The sequence below is a fragment of the Bemisia tabaci genome, chromosome 2, assembly GCF_918797505.1.
Source record: "Bemisia tabaci chromosome 2, PGI_BMITA_v3".
NCBI classification, from domain to species: domain Eukaryota; kingdom Metazoa; phylum Arthropoda; class Insecta; order Hemiptera; family Aleyrodidae; genus Bemisia; species Bemisia tabaci.
The window spans coordinates 13,861,074-13,868,877 of NC_092794.1; positions in this window are offsets into that span (position 1 = coordinate 13,861,074).

A 7,804-nucleotide genomic window follows, 5' to 3' on the forward strand; every position below is an offset into this window, starting at 1 on the left:
TTTGTCTTCCGCGCATATTCAGTGTTGCCTTTTTCATGAAAAATCAGACCGAAGATGTGATTTAATTCATTGATTGACTGGCTGCACTATAGATTCTTTTTTTTGTGGGGATATTCAATTCTAAAACGACAAAATAAAATGTTTTGTAAAAAAATAGTGATAAAAACAGGGGTGACCCAAGATACCGCCATTTCTTTTTTTGAGGTGTCAGAGGGTGTGTGTGTGGGGGGGGAGGGGGTTGATCAACAAAATTGAGGGGCTGAGCGGAAGAAAACAAATAATTGGATTACATTTTGCAGTAAGGAACCACTATTCTGGTTCTTCCGTAAAAGCACCTTTCTGCATAGGGGAACCAAAGGCATATATGTTGTTTTTAAAACGATCTATAGAAAAAACGGTTCCTTATTGCAAAATGTAATTAAATTTTGCGTCGTTTGAGACTAATTTGAGCTCAATTGGACCAAAAAGGGAAAGGTGGATCAATGACCTCTCTGAAAATTCAATTGCAACTTTTGGAGGGCACATGCCCGAGTAAAAATAATGAAAACGATTTTAAGAGGTAAGCAAATGATGAGCAATCATGAACGAAAGAGAAAATTCGATATTCTGAAAGTCTCACACTGGGAAAAAAACAAAAAAAAAATGGATCTAGAGTCCAGACTCTTAAAAACATCGAAAAGAAAAAGTACTCTTGATTCAATTGGATATTTGCTTAAATCAAGAACCAAGCCTCTTAATTTAAGCGGATTTCGTTTTGATTCAAGCAAAAATCCGATTGAATCAAGAATATTTTTTCTTGTCAATGTTTTCAAGAGTCTGGACTCTAGATCCAATGTGTTTTTTTTTCCAGTGTTGGGTGCTAACTTTCATGATATATTTTACCGTGCCTCGGTAAAAATCTTCAGACTTTTTCTTGCCAAAATTCGATTCGATGCTTAGCTTGATCGAAAAAAGCCGTAGACGCAAAGGACGGATACCTGGGTGGAATTGAAAAGAACACGCTGCAGACCGAAGCGTGTGACAAACGAACTCCCACGGATTCACACACTCAAGTCGCGGCGATGGACATGCGACCGAACGCATGAGGTTCCTCGCAATAAAGGCATAACTAATTAAGACAGTGACTCCTCGGGAAACTATAGCGACTCAACTTAGTAATTATTTATTACCTTGAACGATAAATTGTATTTATTTCATTCATCGTCGGGGCTGTAAAGTAGGCTCTCGATCGGGCCGCGCCGTGTTTTTATCTTCGGGCTTTCGGACGTAAATTTTCTGTCGCGGTTTCTGCGACAGGGTATAGGCTTTGCGCATGGACTCACGATGGAAAGGTGAAGAAATACAGCACTAAAAGATGTGCCTCTTCAAAATTGCTGCCAGGGCATAAAATGTTCAAAAAGTCCAAAATCAACCGATTTGTGGCTGTTTCAGTGTTCGAAACTCACCTTTGAGTTTTAGGAGCCATGTGGCGCATCTAGCCCGATTTTTAGGCGCCATTGAAGATTTTTTAGGGGCCAAATTAACTTTTGGCCTATATATTACGGCGCATTTGGTGAAAAGTTACACGTAAGATGTTTCGTAACAGGTCTAGTAAGAAGCTGTAACTTAGGGAAGACAAAAGCACTAAGGATGAAATCGTGAAGAATAGAAAAAGATTTCACTTGTAGTGCTGAAAATTTCAAAGTCACCTAATATGAAAATTCAAATTTTTAGGGGTCACGTTTTTTCAGAACAGCCCCTTAAAAAGAAAATAGCCGGACTCTCAGTTTAATTTGAAATACCTACATTCCGTTGGTACTCATCAAACTTTTCGCTTCCAAAAAATCCAAAATGAACGAGGTCTAGTTGGCCGCTTTTGAGACGATGACTTGGCTCCTTTCCGTTAAATTCGGTCCGTGAAAACTCTTTGACGGTTTGACGTCACGGTGAACATTCCTCGTCTCTCTTCATTTCGGATTGGTGAAAAAAGGGGTTGTGTTTTTTGACTCTTCAAATACACGCCTGTAAGCATGCGCGATCATTGTGAAAACAACGGCTCTGTAAGACGTGAGATCACTGAATGTTCCGATCTGTATTTTTTACGGTATCGAAAGGTATTGATGGATTGAACGCCAAGTACAAATGAGTGGGTCATGTATAGGTTAAAGGTCGACCGTTGTTCTATCCGACCTCGAGTTTATGGTCCAATCGGCATCCTTCTCGACAAGCAAGTTTCTCTCTCGACAACCAAGAGGCAACTTCAAAGGGCTTTTAAACCGTGTTAATCGTGACGTCAACACATGAACTTTCCATCGGGAGGAACTTGGCCCTGTTTTTTTTTTTTTTTTTCGGTTCCAAGACAAAAACAATACCAGACTGTGAGCGGGCTCACTGAAATATCGAGTTGTTCCATCTCAAAAGTTAAATGAAAGTCTTTGTTCAGGACCGCTCCAGTTTAGTTAGGGCGAAAACGTCATTACCACCAAAATTGCTACAAGTTTTATATTCTCTGCGCTGATTATCATTCCGGTGGAAATGTTTGATACAGTATTTCTGCAGTCCCACCAAATTTTTTTCACTTTTCAGCTCTGATAATTTGTATTTGTTAGCGCAACGTTTGTTGGGCGATTTTACTCTAATTTGTCTCCATACATTGGATTTTTGTACAGCGTGAAGTGAACATGATGTTAGTAAGTATTTATGCATCTAAAAACATTTCTTTCAATTGGTCAGAAGTTAGTTTCAGCAGTTATTGTTAAAATGACGCTTGGTGAGGTTGTAATGGACGCTATATTTTGTGTCAGAATAACGTGCGACTTATCGCATCAATTAGGTAGCTTCATTTTCTCAGCTACATGTAATTTTTTTCGAATTTTGAGATCGCAATTCTGTTGTCAGGAGGCTAAAGAATTCACTTACCAATTTTGAAAACAAAAACTTAATAAAGGAATGGTTTTTCTTAGAGGAAAATATCGCATTCGATACTGATATCGAAACTGCTCTCGAATGCGATATTTTTTCTTTAAAAAAACCTCGCCTAAATTACGTTGAATTTGTTCGTCAAAATTGGTAAGTGAATTCTTTAGTCTCCTGACAATAGGATTGCGATCTCAAAATTCGAGAAAAATGACGAGTAGCTGAAAAATGGAACCGATCGATGCGATATATCCCATGTCATTTTGACACAAAATATGGCGTGTATCAAATCACCTTTACCACGTGTAATTTCGATTAGAGCACTTGCGCGATTCGACTCATGTATAGTTTTTTTTCTCATGAGCGGGAGGTTTGAATTTACGGATCGAATTCGTAGAATATCTCAGTTAAGAGTAAATTTCGTCGCCAAAATCCGTGTTTTACACGAAATTATACGTAGGAAACATGTAAGAGAATTCTTCAACTCGTACCTTGTCTACTGGTCCATTGTACACCATCTACTGGAAAAAAACACATTGGATCTAGAGTGCAGACTCTTGAAAACATTGACAAGAAAAAATATTCTTGATTCAATCAGATTTTTGCTTAAATCAAAAGGAAATCCGCTCAAATTAAGAGGCTTGGTTCTTGATTTAAGCAAAAATCCGATTGAATCAAGAGTATTTTTTCTTGTCGATGTTTTTAAGAGTCTGGACTCTAGATCCGATGTATTTTTTTTTTCCAGCGTCGATCGTTAGGAAACTGCCGGTTTCACCGGATTTTTTCCTATTTGGTGAATGGCGCTGGTTCGAAATTCCGCGGACACGAATCCGAAGAGAGCAAGATTCAAAGTCGAGCCTCAGCAGCGGAGACCGAAGACCTATCAACAAACAATCGAGCAACGTGTTGGAGAGACCAGAAACGCACCAAGTATCTTGATCTGTCCGGGCCCGGAGGGGGGGGGGGGTGATTTAGATCACCAGTCAAGAATCGAGACACTGATAGGCCTGCCCGCAACGCCCGGTGCCTTCAATCTGACTGGAAACCGCACGCAATACATCAGTTACTCCGTCCTAGCGCCTTGTGCTTGTAGCATCACCTCCACCTTATCGGAGCCCATCGATCCGTCCGCAGCCGCCGTTTCGTCCTCGAAAAGGGTGGTATTGGCCTGGTTACACGCTCAAATTTCCGTCAAATTCCGATCAAAATGATGACCAAGATGGCGGTCGAGAGTTATCTAGATTGATGAGTAAAATTAATTAAAACAGCGTGTTGATTGAAATGAGCATGAAATAAGCACGGTTGTGTGGAAATCAGATGACGGATCCATCATCTACCATCAAATTTTTACAGACCGCAAAAGTTTGATGGTAGATGGTGCGCACCAGTCACCATTTGATCGGAAATTGATGGAAATTTGAGCGTGTAACCAGCACATAAGAAGGGACGTTACCGAGAAAGCAAAAGCTGCGAATAATCGGATGCATTTCTGCAGAATGCGTCGATCAACATCGGGCAATCCGAGGACGAAAAATGAAATTATTTTTTGGATAAGGGCGCATGTACATTGCAAAGTACATTTGCCTCAAAATCGTCAAGGATAGTTTTGTGCGGATTGATGACTGCGCGAATTTTCTTCGAAAAAAAGGGTAATTTTTCCTCATATGATAACTAAGTTCTGAAGAGATTCTTGCAATTGTTTAACCGTACAAGAATGAGCATCCGCGGTAATTTTGAAAATGTTATGATGAAAAAGTCCATTTGCAAAAAACCGATTCACGTATTTTTTTAATGCACTGAAAAAAAAAAACACATTGGATCTAGAGTCCAGACTCTTAAAAACATCGACACCAAAAAGTACTCTTGATTCAATCAGAATCTAGCTTGAAGGCATAACACGACCTACGTCTATTTTTCTAACCTTGCGTTAAAGTCTCCAGCAAATTCTTTGTCTCTCTGATCAACCCTGGGCTGACGAAGAGGTGACTTGGAACTTAAGCTCTTTTTCCACTATAGCAGATTTTATAGAAGGACGTTTAAACAGCGTCCTAAGAAGAATCGCTCGGTAATTCGATATGTTCACTCTCAAAGAACATAGTTTTCCGTTGAAAACTCGATTTCTGAAAAGACGGTAAACATGGAACCATACGGATCGTTTGATGCAAATGCAACTGTAATCGTAGTTACCCGCACTGGAAAAAAAAAACAACACAATGGATCTAGAGTCCAGACTCTTAAAAACATCGACAAGAAAAAATACTCTTGATTCAATAGGATTTTTGCTTAAATCAAGAACCAAGCCTCTTAATTTGAGCGGATTTCCCTTTAATTTAAGCAAAAATCTGATTGAATCAAGAGTATTCTTTCTTGTCAATGTTTCCAAGAGTCTGAATTCTAGATCCAATGTGTTTTTTTTCCAGTGTAATGCTGAGGAAGGAAACAGTATCAGCAAAGTAAATTTTGAGCAAAAGCTGCAAGCACCTGGACGCACGTATGCAAAAGGAGTCAATGTACATTAAAACATTCTAAAAATAAAAATACCTGTCTGCGGGGTGGATCGGATTTTACGATTAAACTTTGAAGGTTGATTTGGACTGAATAATAAATAGAAGAGTATGACAGTATGTGTATGTGATGAAATTTATATTTTTTTCAAAAAAGTTTATGGAAACGTTCCATCTTCGGAACTCGCAACTGTGGGGTTAAACTGCAATTTTACGCTCCTCGTCGACACGAAGGTAAATGAAACCGCTCAAAAGTTACTCTTCTGAATTCTAGGCAATATTTTCCATTAATTCAACTTTCAATGCCTAGACCCTCTTATTCGCGCGGACCAGTGCCGTGGTGTGAATGATCGATTATCGATATTTCTCCATTTGAAATTGTGGTAAAGAATCGATTATAAAGGAGTTCGTTGCGAACACCCTGTTTATCGATCCTTTTGCATAGGTTTAAATGGCAGATCTATCTATATAGAGCAAAACTTGCCATGCCACTGTCAAAAATTCTTCGCCCTCCTCGCTCATCGTCTGGACATATATCCATTTCATTTCGCTCTCTCCCCATCCCCCCTTTTTTCGCCCTACATTCTTCTTTTTCCTCCCTATTTCACCCCTTCTCTCTCTGGTGGTACTCTCTTTTCCCTGTTTTCCCCTCCATTTTGCTCTTTCTTAGTCCTTATTTATTCTAATTTTTTTTCCTCCTCAGAAAGAAAAACACCCTCCGAGTGTACCGCCGCTCTTATACGGTCTCTTTCCTCAAGAGATAATCCATTCCAGCTCTGTATTATCACATAGAGTAACGTCCCAATCGTACAATTTCATAACCAGCGTAAATGTGGCATCACTGTGACAAGAACAATTCGCACACTTTTTTCTCGCGATCCTGTCGAGATAATTCGCAGCTTCTCCTGTAAAAACAACCCATGCGCCATGCGTTTCTAACGGGACGTCCGTCGTTTCCACACGCGAGGCTCCCCTTATTTTTTCAACTCGGCTTTCGTGCACTTTTAGTGCAAGCTGCCAGAGCGCGCGAGTGTCGATTCGGTCAAAGTTATCCGAAATTTTCAACGAAAATCGCGATTTTTGTCGCGCGAGACGGCAACTCTGCTCGGCGCAGATAGCTGCTGTTCCCTAGGAGCTGTGACATTCGGCTTTATTCAAAGGGGACTCCGTAAATTTCACACCTTGTCGTGTAACATAGCTCCGCGCTTGTTCGGACAGCTCGGCGTGATAGGCAAAAACCGCGTATCGAAGCGATGTTGCCGTCGGACTTAGGTGGTTTTTACTCAGCGGAGCAGAGCTCGGCGTGCGGCGGTCCATTTGGGTTCGCTAATAGTGTCGCACAGTCAGTCGACGCACGAAGAACCTTTGGCGGCGCAATGTCATACTGAATAAAGCTTGCTATACAGGGTGATTCAGGATCTAGGCCGTATTCATAGTCGGTACTATAAATCAGGCTCCTTTCCTAGGAGGCCACATATGGTTTGCATCGTGATTAAGGGAGGTTTTAGGAGATTCTTAAACCAAAGGCGGAATCAGACACCTCGAACGAGGGGGGGCGTAAGGGGGGTCCGGGGACCTCCCCCTAGAAAATGTTTGAATTTTTGAAGCATCTTCTATGTAATTTGAGTCAATTTCGTCATGAATAATTGCCAAATGTGAGCTTCTATTCTTCTTTCCTCCGTTCCTTTCTTTTTTCTCCCTCCTTTTTTCGGGCGAACAGGTGGGGGGGGGGCGCACACCCCCTCGGCCCTCTCCCCTGGATCCGCTATGTCTTAAACATAGCACCATGAAAAAGGACATCTTAGTCTCGGTCAAATTCAACGAATATAGATCATTGCTAGGGGAAGCAATTGTCGCAGCAAAAAATGAAAGGTTCGGAAGGAGAAACTATTTTCGATATACTTCCCGGTGGAAGAATTTTCCTGTAGGCTGATTTTTATTTCTGTTTTACAAGATTAGAGGGCGTCTTGTATCAGGTTAGGAATGAAATGTGTGTGAAACCATGCTTTGGTTACTTGCCTTACGTATGGGTTGCTTTTCGATAGCTGATTGGGTCCACTTTGATTCTTGCTTTTTGACGAGTGGGAATTCGAATTTACCATTTATGAGAAAACTACAACAGAGCATTTTTTACAGACTTAAAGTTGAATATGTTTTTAATTTTTTCAACGTGCTCTAAGTGAAATTTTGATGAAGACGATATGCCTATCAGCCGCTTGATTCTTACCTTGTCTCGTTTTCTGGCAAATCAAAAAGAATTGGACTGTATTTGCATTTGAACTATAAATTCTGGCTCTTCTGGAAAAACACTTATATGCATAGGAAACAAATGGCACATACTTGTTTTTAAACGGGCTAATTTGTTCCAAATTGCAAAATGTGTCCAATTATGAAGTAAAAGATCC